Source organism: Castor canadensis, chromosome 11 (assembly GCF_047511655.1).
Source record: "Castor canadensis chromosome 11, mCasCan1.hap1v2, whole genome shotgun sequence".
Taxonomy (NCBI): Eukaryota; Metazoa; Chordata; class Mammalia; order Rodentia; family Castoridae; genus Castor; species Castor canadensis.
In genome coordinates this window covers 103,392,298-103,402,033 of record NC_133396.1, presented here as the reverse complement: position 1 = coordinate 103,402,033, position 9,736 = coordinate 103,392,298, and the positions used below count along the sequence as shown (strand labels likewise).

General features: G+C 34.1%; 1 pseudogene; it reads left to right on the top strand.

The window, feature by feature from the left end:
- Positions 1–4,821: 4,821 nt before the first annotated feature.
- On the top strand, positions 4,822–6,585 carry LOC141413893 (eukaryotic translation initiation factor 2 subunit 3, X-linked-like; annotated as a pseudogene).
- The last annotated feature ends 3,151 nt before the right edge of the window (positions 6,586–9,736 follow it).

Sequence of the window (9,736 nt, the reverse complement as noted above, 5' to 3'; positions counted from 1 at the left end):
CATAGATAAATGGGACCTCATAAAACTAAAAGGCATCTGTTCATCAAAAGAAATGGTCTCTAAACTGAAGAGAACACCCACAGAGTGGGAGAAAATATTTGCCAACTATACATCAGACAAAGGACTGATAACCAGAATATATAGGGAACTTAAAAAACTAAATTCTCCCAAAACTAATGAACCAATAAAGAAACGGGCACTTGAACTAAACAGAACTTTCTCAAAAGAAGAAATTCAAATGGCCAGAAAACACATGAAAAAATGCTCAACATCTCTAGCAATAAAGGAAATGCAAATTAAAACCACGCTAAGATTCCACCTCACCCCTGTTAGAATAGCCATCATCAGCAACACCACCAACAACAGGTGTTGGTGAGGATGTGGGGAAAAGGAACCCTCTTACACTGTTGGTGGGAATGTAGACTAGTACAACCACTCTGGAAAAAAATTTGGAGGCTACTTAAAAAGCTGGACATCGATCTACCATTTGATCCAGCAATACCACTCTTGGGGATATACCCAAAAGACTGTTACTCCAGAGGCACCTGCACATCCATGTTTATTGCGGCACTATTCACAATAGCTAAGTTATGGAAACAGCCAAGATGCCCCAGCACTGACGAACGGATTAAGAAAATGTGGTATCTATACACAATGGAATTTTATGCAGCCATGAAGAAGAACGAAATGTTATCATTCGCTGGTAAATGGATGGAATTGGAGAACATCATTCTGAGTGAGGTTAGCCTGGCCCAAAAGACCAAAAATCGTATGTTCTCCCTCATATGTGGACATTAGATCAAGGGCAAACACAACAAGGGGATTGGACTATGAGCACATGATAAAAGTGAGAGCACACAAGGAAGGGGTGAGGATAGGTAAGACACCTAAAAAACTACCTAGCATTTGTTGCCCTCAACGCAGAGAAACTAAAGCAGATACCTTAAAGCAACTGAGGCCAATAGGAAAAGGGGAACAGGTACTAGAGAAAAGGTTACATCAAAAAGAATTAACCTAGAAGGTAACACCCACGCACAGGAAATCAATGTGAGTCAATGCCCTGTATAGCTATCCTTATCTCAACCAGCAAAAACCCTTGTTCCTTCCTATTATTGCTTATACTCTCTCTACAACAAAATTAGAAATAAGGGCAAAATAGTTTCTGCTGGGTATTGGGGGGGGAGCGGGAGGGGGCGGAGTGGGTGGTAAGGGAGGGGGTGGGGGCAGGTGGGAGAAATGAACCAAGCCTTGTATACACATGTGAATAATAAAAGAAAAAAAAATATTTACTAATACATAACTATACAGTATTCAATTTTGTGAATGTATAATAATCTAACCAATTGCTAACATTAACGATTACTGTTTTCAGTATAATTAATAGCCCAACATGCAACCATCTTTGCATGATAAATTTTTGACATTTTGATTTAGGGTTGAATGTAGGACATACAGGCAACTTACGATTTTACATTAGGAATTTAAAAACATAGAGGCACTATGTATAGCATCCAGCACTTAATCAGCTTTTTCCTTAAAGAGAAAGCAGCGATAATTGCCTAAGAAATATTTCTCTGGGAAATGATATAAGTCATCCTTGGAAACCCCATCCATGCCTCTCCTAACTGATGACTTCTGTCCCTGAATGACAATCTAAAAGGAAATTAATCAGTACTGCTCCAATACCATTATGACCATTATCTGTCCCAGTCAAAAGGGAGGAAGTAGAAGGCTGTAGGGGCCCCTGGGCTTCCCCTTCATGGGGGAGAGGGTCCTCTTGCAGATAGAAATGTTTTTCTCCATTCTGAGAAGCCACAGCAGCTTTATTCAGAAATACAGAAGTTGCACACTGGTTCTGTACCCAGACATTTGCATCCTGTGGGTACAGAAAAGGAAATGATTTCAGCACAGTTCCCTGACATCTGTGAATCTAGACTGATATCTCTGCACATGCTACAATGTTCTCTGCCAATAATTCATTTGTACCATTTTCTCCTCTCCTTTTGAGATGCACAGCCCTTCCCAGGTTAATCTGAGCTTGACCAAAGCTGAGTTATGATCCCTTTGCAAATCCATGAAGTTAAGGTACAATAAGTTGGTGGCTTCAAACATTGATAGTGTACATCCTTTCCACCAATATTGAACATGTTCATGTCCCAGTATGAGTTGTGGATAATATAACAGTAAACAAAAAAAGAGTCTTTGTGTATGTGTTACTTACATTCTAATGGGGAGAGAAAGATAAAAAAAATATATAGTGTTTCATATACTGTTAAATACAACTTCAATATCAATATAAAGGAGATGGAACAGGGATTTAAAGTATATATGGCTACATCAGGCAAGGCCACATAATGGAGGTAGCTCCTTGTAGGCCACTATGAAAACTTTGGGAATTTTAATCTAATGTGAAGAAAGGATTCTTCTTTTTTCTCAATTCATGTTCAACTGCCTGAGTGCAGTCTTAAAGTATGATAATGAACATCTAATTATATAATCATTCTATTAAACAATTTGAAAATATGGATCAAGAACCTTAATATCAATATTAAGAACTATCAATATTAGTGATAAGAAAATCTAATGTAATAAAAATCTCATCCACAAATCAAAAAAAAGTGGCAATATACCTTGGAATAAACCTAGTAAAACTTTGCAAATTTTGTATTAAAAAAAAACTCTAATGAGTAAGATAATATGAGACTTAAATTACAGTGAAAACTCTATTCTGAGAGTCTCAATATTTTAAATTATTTATATATTTTTTTCATGTATATTATTTATATATTTATTATGAATTATTTATGCTTATAAATTTAATGTAATTCCAATAAAATGAAAAACAATGATCTTTTGTAGCTCATTCTAAAGTTCATATGAGGAAATAAACCTGTAAGGATGGTCAAGGAAAGCCTATAAAAGCACCAGAGCATACAAGTCCTATAATATATGAAAGGGTCTTTAAATCCATGAGATGTCTGATCTTACCATACTTGTTTAATAATACATACATTTCTAACCACTGTAATAAGGCAAGGACAAAAGAAAGGCTGCAGGTGGAGGAAGAAAAAAAACTGCCCCTATTTGGAGATGGCATGTTTGTTTATAAAGAAAACACCAAAGAATCTACTCCAAACACCTCTTAGAACTAGTCAGTTTAGCAAAATTAGTGGATATGAGATCAACACACAAAAATCAGTTGCATTTCTATATTCTGACAACAAATAGGTGAATCAAAATAAAAACACAATACTAGTTATAAAACTGTCAAAGAAAATGAAATACTTAGGTTTAGTTTAGTGTGCATGATCTATACAACAAAAGTTACAAAATGCTGGTGAAAAAAAATTTAAAAGTACCTGAATATTTGGAAAAACATACCATGTTTGTGGATTGACAGAGTCAACATGTTAAAAAGTTCAGTTCTTCCTACATTTGTCTATTGGCTTAACAAATTTCTATCAGAATTCTTTTAAATTTATTTTTAGCTAATACATAAAACCATTAAAATTATACATACTAATAGATAACATATGATATTTAAATAAATTTGCATGTTGTGTAATGTTTAAATCAGTTTAAAGTTAGGTATCTCCTGCAACATTTGTCATTTCTTTATAGGTTAAAATCTTTCAAAATCCTTTCTTCTAGATTTTTGAAATGTATAATATGTTATTATTGACCCATATTTACAATACATTGCTTCTCAGTCTTTTGGTTAAGATAAAGTCCAGCAAGGTTCTTTTGTAAACCAAGCTTACTCTAAAATTTATATAGAAATGGAAAAGCTCTAGAATAGGCAAAAACAGTTTGGGAGAGAACTGCTTTTCTCAATGTTAAGTGTTACTATATTGCTACAATAATAAGACTGTGTGATATTGACAGAGGGATAAATGAAGCATAGATTAATTGAACAGAATAGAGAACTCAGAAATAGAACTACACAAATATGTTCAATTAATATTTGATAAAGGAGCAAAAATATTGCAATAAAGAGAAAGTCTTTTAAACAAATGGTGTTGAAAATCTACCAAAAAGCCTTGTACATCCATAGGCAAACAAAACCAAAAAACCTTAATTGAATCATATACTTTCTGCAACATTGACTCAAAATGGATCATAAGCTTAAATGTGAAAGGTAAAGTTATAAAATTTCTTGTGAAAAAGAGTAGAATAAAATCTTCTGAACCTGTAACTAAGCAAGGAATTCTTAGGTTTGGTAATAAAAAACTGAATACAAAGAGGGAAATCAATAAATTGACTTTGAAATAATTTAAAACATTTCCTTTGCAAAGCATTCTATTAAGAGGATGAAAATATAAGCTACACTGGGTAGATACTTTTACATCACATATCTAAAAAAGAACTAGTAACTAGAATATATTTTTAAAACTCTGAAACTAAACACTATAAAAATGAAAAATCTATTTAAAATTGGCAAAAGACACTTCATCAGAAAATATACATAGTAGCAAATAAGTACATGAAGAATAGACAACCTCATTAAATGTGAGAGAAATGGCAATAAAAACCACAGCAAGATAGCACCATTTACCTACCAAAATGGCTGAATTGAATAAATAGTTGTAACACTAATTGACAGTTAAAATGTGGAGAAGTAAGATCACTCATGCATTGCTGTTATTAATGTCAAATTGTAAATCCAGTCAGGAAAATGGTTTAACAGTGATGTATATTAAAAATGGACTTATCCTACAACCCAACAGTTGCACACTTGGAGAAATGAAAACTCAGGTTTAAGCAAAAGCTTGCACACATTATTAGTAATTTTATTCGTAATGAAAAAAACCTGAACTTTCCGGCAAGATGGCGGCGGGCGAGAGTGGAGTGACTTTGGGGCAGCCTCACCTTTCTCGGCAGGATCTCCCTTCCTTGGATGTTACCAAGTTGACCCCACTTTCACACTAAGTTATCAGCAGACAAGCCACAATCAATATAGGTTTTTGACTTTATTTTTGGCCAACCTGAACTGAGATCCTCCTATTTATGCCTTCCTCATGGCTGGAATGACAGGTACAATTGGTCATGTTGCTCATGGGAAATCCACAGTTGTAAAAGCTATTTCTGGTGTTCACACTGTTAGATTCAAAAATGAGCTAGAAAGAAATATTACCATTAAGCTTGGATATGCTAACGCCAAGATTTATAAACTTGATGACTCAAATTGTCCTCGGCCAGAATGTTATAAGTCTTGTGGAAGTAGTACACCCGATGAGTTTCCTACAGATATCCCAGGGACCAAAGGGAACTTCAGACTAGTCAGCTGGTAATGAATCTTGTCCTCAGCCTCAGACTTCTGAACACCTGGCTGCCATAGAAATTATGAAGCTAAAACACATTTTGATTCTGCAGAATAAAATTGATTTGGTAAAAGAAAGTCAGGCAAAAGAACAGTATGAGCAAATCCTTGCATTTGTACAAGGTACAGTAGCTGAGGGAGCTCCTATTATTCCAATTTCTGCTCAGCTGAAATATAATATTGAAGTTGTCTGTGAGTATATAGTAAAGAAAATTCCAGTACCTCCTAGAGACTTCACCTCAGAACCCCGGCTTATTGTTATTAGGTCTTTTGATGTTAATAAGCCTGGCTGTGAGGTTGATGACCTTAAAGGGGGTGTTGCTGGAGGTAGTATTTTAAAAGGAGTATTGAAGGTTGGACAGGAGGTAGAAGTCAGACCTGGCATTGTTTCCAAAGATAGTGAAGGAAAACTGATGTGTAAACCAATTTTCTCCAAAATTGTATCACTTTTTGCAGAACACAATGATCTTCAGTATGCTGCTCCAGGGGGTCTTATTGGAGTTGGGACAAAAATTGACCCAACATTATGCCGAGCTGACAGAATGGTTGGACAAGTTCTTGGTACAGTTGGAGCGTTACCTGAAATATTTACCGAATTGGAAATTTCCTTCTTCCTACTTAGACGGCTCCTAGGTGTACGTACAGAAGGAGACAAAAAAGCTGCAAAGGTACAAAAGTTGTCGAAGAATGAAGTACTTATGGTGAACATTGGATCCTTGTCTACAGGAGGCAGGGTTAGTGCAGTCAAGGCTGATTTGGGTAAAATAGTTCTCACTAACCCTGTGTGCACTGAAGTAGGAGAAAAAATTGCCCTAAGCAGACGAGTTGAGAAACATTGGCGTTTAATTGGTTGGGGCCAGATAAGAAGAGGAGTCACCATCAAGCCAACAGTAGATGATGAATGAAGAATCACATTTAATAATACATCTGGATGAAGCCAGAATTTCTCTTAGGAACACTAGGAATATATTTTTAAAGCAAAACTAGAGAATTTTACAGCTCATTACATTAGTAGAAGCTGTCAGTCAGATCATTCTCATTTTTGTTAGGAAAATTTAATGTCTACTATTTAAATAGTATGGCCTCTAGTAAATACCAAGTTTGATGTGTTGATGGATTTAATCTTCATTTTAGCAGACATGATTATTGCTAAAAATTTTCATGATTTACCAAATAGCTTTGAAATGAAAATGGATGTTAAAACCAGCTTTTGCTGTATTGCACATATAACTGAACTTGCATGAAATAAAATTTTTCTTCTTGTTTTTTAAAAAAAAAAAAAAAAAAAAACCTGAAAACTATCCAGATATCATTCACTAGATGAATGGTAAAACTGTGGTGTACTCCATGATTTAAAAAGAGCAAACTATTAATATGGGAAAGAACTTGGATAACCCTTAAGGAAATTAAACTCAATGGGAAAAAATTTCTCAAAAGAGTGCATACTACATGATTCCATTTATATAATATTTGTGAAATAACATAATTTTACAAATACAAAATAGGTTATTGGTTGGTATGGGCTAGGGAGTGGAAGAAAGTAGATATGCTTAGAGAAGAGTGACACAGGGAACTGGTGATAACAGGATAGCTAAATATCTTGGTTGTTGTGGTAATTACACATAGCTACATAAGTGATAATTGTGTAGAGCTACACACACAAATAAATCAAATAAATGCATTCATAACTGTCCAAGATCTTAGTAAGTTCTGTGGAGGACACCAACACCAGTGTCTTGGTTTTCTTATGTATTAGAGTTATGAACAATGTTAACATTAATGGAGATTAGACAAAGGGTGTGGGACTTCTCTGCACACTTCTTTGAAATTTCCCAATAATCTACAGTTGATTATAAATAAAAATAAGCTTCATTGAAACTACAGCAATTTAAAGATTGGTAACAAAACATGAATATACATATCAATGAAACAAACTAGAAATTCCAGAAATATGTTTTAGTATCAATGATGACAAAGACAACATCTCAATTTAGTGGAGACCCAATAAGATGAACTCATAATCAAATTCAGAATACTCTTTTACTACAATAGTGGTATATAAACCTTTTAAATTTCTAATAGAAAGGTTAAAAGTCAAAATTGTCAACACTTATTATAGCTACAATAAGTTGTTAAGGAACACACAATATAAAAAGATGTGAATTATCACAATACAATTTAAAGATGTATATATATGGGGAAATTCTAGAGTATTTGTATGCAACCAAAGTTAAGTTCTTATCCATTACAACTATAGGATCTTTAAATGTAATCCCCACAGAAATCACAAAGAAAAACATTGCAACAGCTACATATATGAGAAAGAGAGAGGAAACAAACTTTCTTTGAGGAAACAGAAAACCACGAAATCATCAAGACAAACAATAAAAGAGGAAAAAAAGGAACAGAGGTCTTATAAAACAATTAGAAAACTATTCACAAAGTTGAGGGAGTAACTCCTCACATATAATAGTAGCATTGAATGTAAATGGGCTAAATTATACAATTCAAAGATATAAAATTAGCTGGGTGGATTAAAGAAAAAACAATATCCAACAATTCACTGTTTTTAAGAGACTTCACCTGAAAAGACACACATAGACTGAAAGTGAAGGAATGCAAAAAGATATTCTACACAAATGGAAACCAAAAGAGAGAATGGGTGGATTTTCGGTAAAACACTCTAAAAAGAGTCAAAAAGGGTCATTATATAATGAGGCAAATGAAAAATGGAAAGAACATATCAAAACCTATGTGGTACAACAAAAGACAGTCTAAGAAGGAAGTTTATATCAATAAACACGTATCAAAAGGGAAAGATAATTACAAATAAATAGCCTAACAATGGACATCAAGGAACAAGAAAAAACTAAACCCAAAATTAGGAGAGATTAGGAAATAATAAATATCAGAGTAGAAATAAATAAAATAAAGACTAAATAATATAAATGATCAATAAAATGCAGAGTTGGGATTTTGCAAAGATAATTCAGCAATCCTTTATCTAGACTATGAAAAAAAAGACAAAAGACTAAAAATCAGATATGAAAAAGGAGAAATTTCAACAGCTACTACAGAAATACAAAGGATCAAAAGAGACTGTTATGAGCAATTGCACAGCACCAAAATGGAAAACCCTAGAAGAACTGTATAAATTAATGGACACATATAACTTAGCAAGCTTGAACTATGAAGAAGTAGAAAATCTCAGCAGTCCAATAGTGAGTAAAGAGATCAAATCAGTATAAAAAAGTCTCCCATCAAAGAAAAAGCAAGGACTTGGCAGCTTTCAAAGCTGAATTCTACCAAAAATTTAAAGAAAAACTAATGCCTACTATTGTCAAACTATTTTGACAAATAATTTTTGGGCAATTTGGGGTTTAAACTCAGGGTCCTACTTTTAGGCAGACACTCTATCACAGGAGCCATGTCTTCGGATCTTTTTGCTTTCATTTATTTTTCAGGTAGAGTCTTTTCATTTTTTGCTCAGAGCAAGATTGTCCCACTATTCTCCTACCTGCACCTCTACCTCCTACCTCCACTTCTACCTCCTACCTCACTGGGATTACAGGACTGAGCCACCATGCCTGGCTTGTTTTTGATTTAGGGTCTTGCTAACTTATTCTCCTCCATGTTCCTCCCTTCTGTGCCTCCCATAGAGCTTACAGAGTAAAGGCATGTAACACATGCTGCCCCAGAAAACTAAGCAGAAGAGAATTCTTCTAAACTCATTCTAAGAGACCAGTATTGCACTGATACCAAAAATAAGCAAGTATATAATGACAACAAAATTACAGTAACCCTGATGAGCATAGATGCAAAAATTCTAAAATAGATAAATAAATTGTAGCAAACCAAATTCAATAGCATGTTAAAGACATCATTCACCATGACCAAGTAGGATTCATCCTGGGATGCAAGAATGGTTCAACATATGCAAATCAGTAAACATGCTACATCTTAATAAATAATGAAAGACAGAAAAGTATCAGTTCAAAAATGAGAAAAGGCATTTGACAAAATCTAAAATCCCTTCATGATAAAAACTCTCAACAAATTAGGTAAAGAAGGAATGAAACTCAACACAATAAAGGTCATATATGACAAGCCCACAGATAACATCCCCCTGAATGGGAAAAGTTGAGAGCTTTCTCTTTAAGATCTGGAACAAAATGCTTTTTATTCAGCATAATGGAAGTCCTAACCATAATGCAAAAAAGACATAAATAGTATGAAAATTGGAAATGAAAAAGTCAAATTTTCCCTTATTTCAGAAGACATGATCATATATAGAGAAAACCCTAAAGACCTTCAAAAGAAAAGCTTAGAACTAACCGATGAACTCAGTGAAGTTTCAGGATACAAAATCAACATACTAAAACCAGCACCATTTCTATGTGCTCTCTGAAGTAGAAA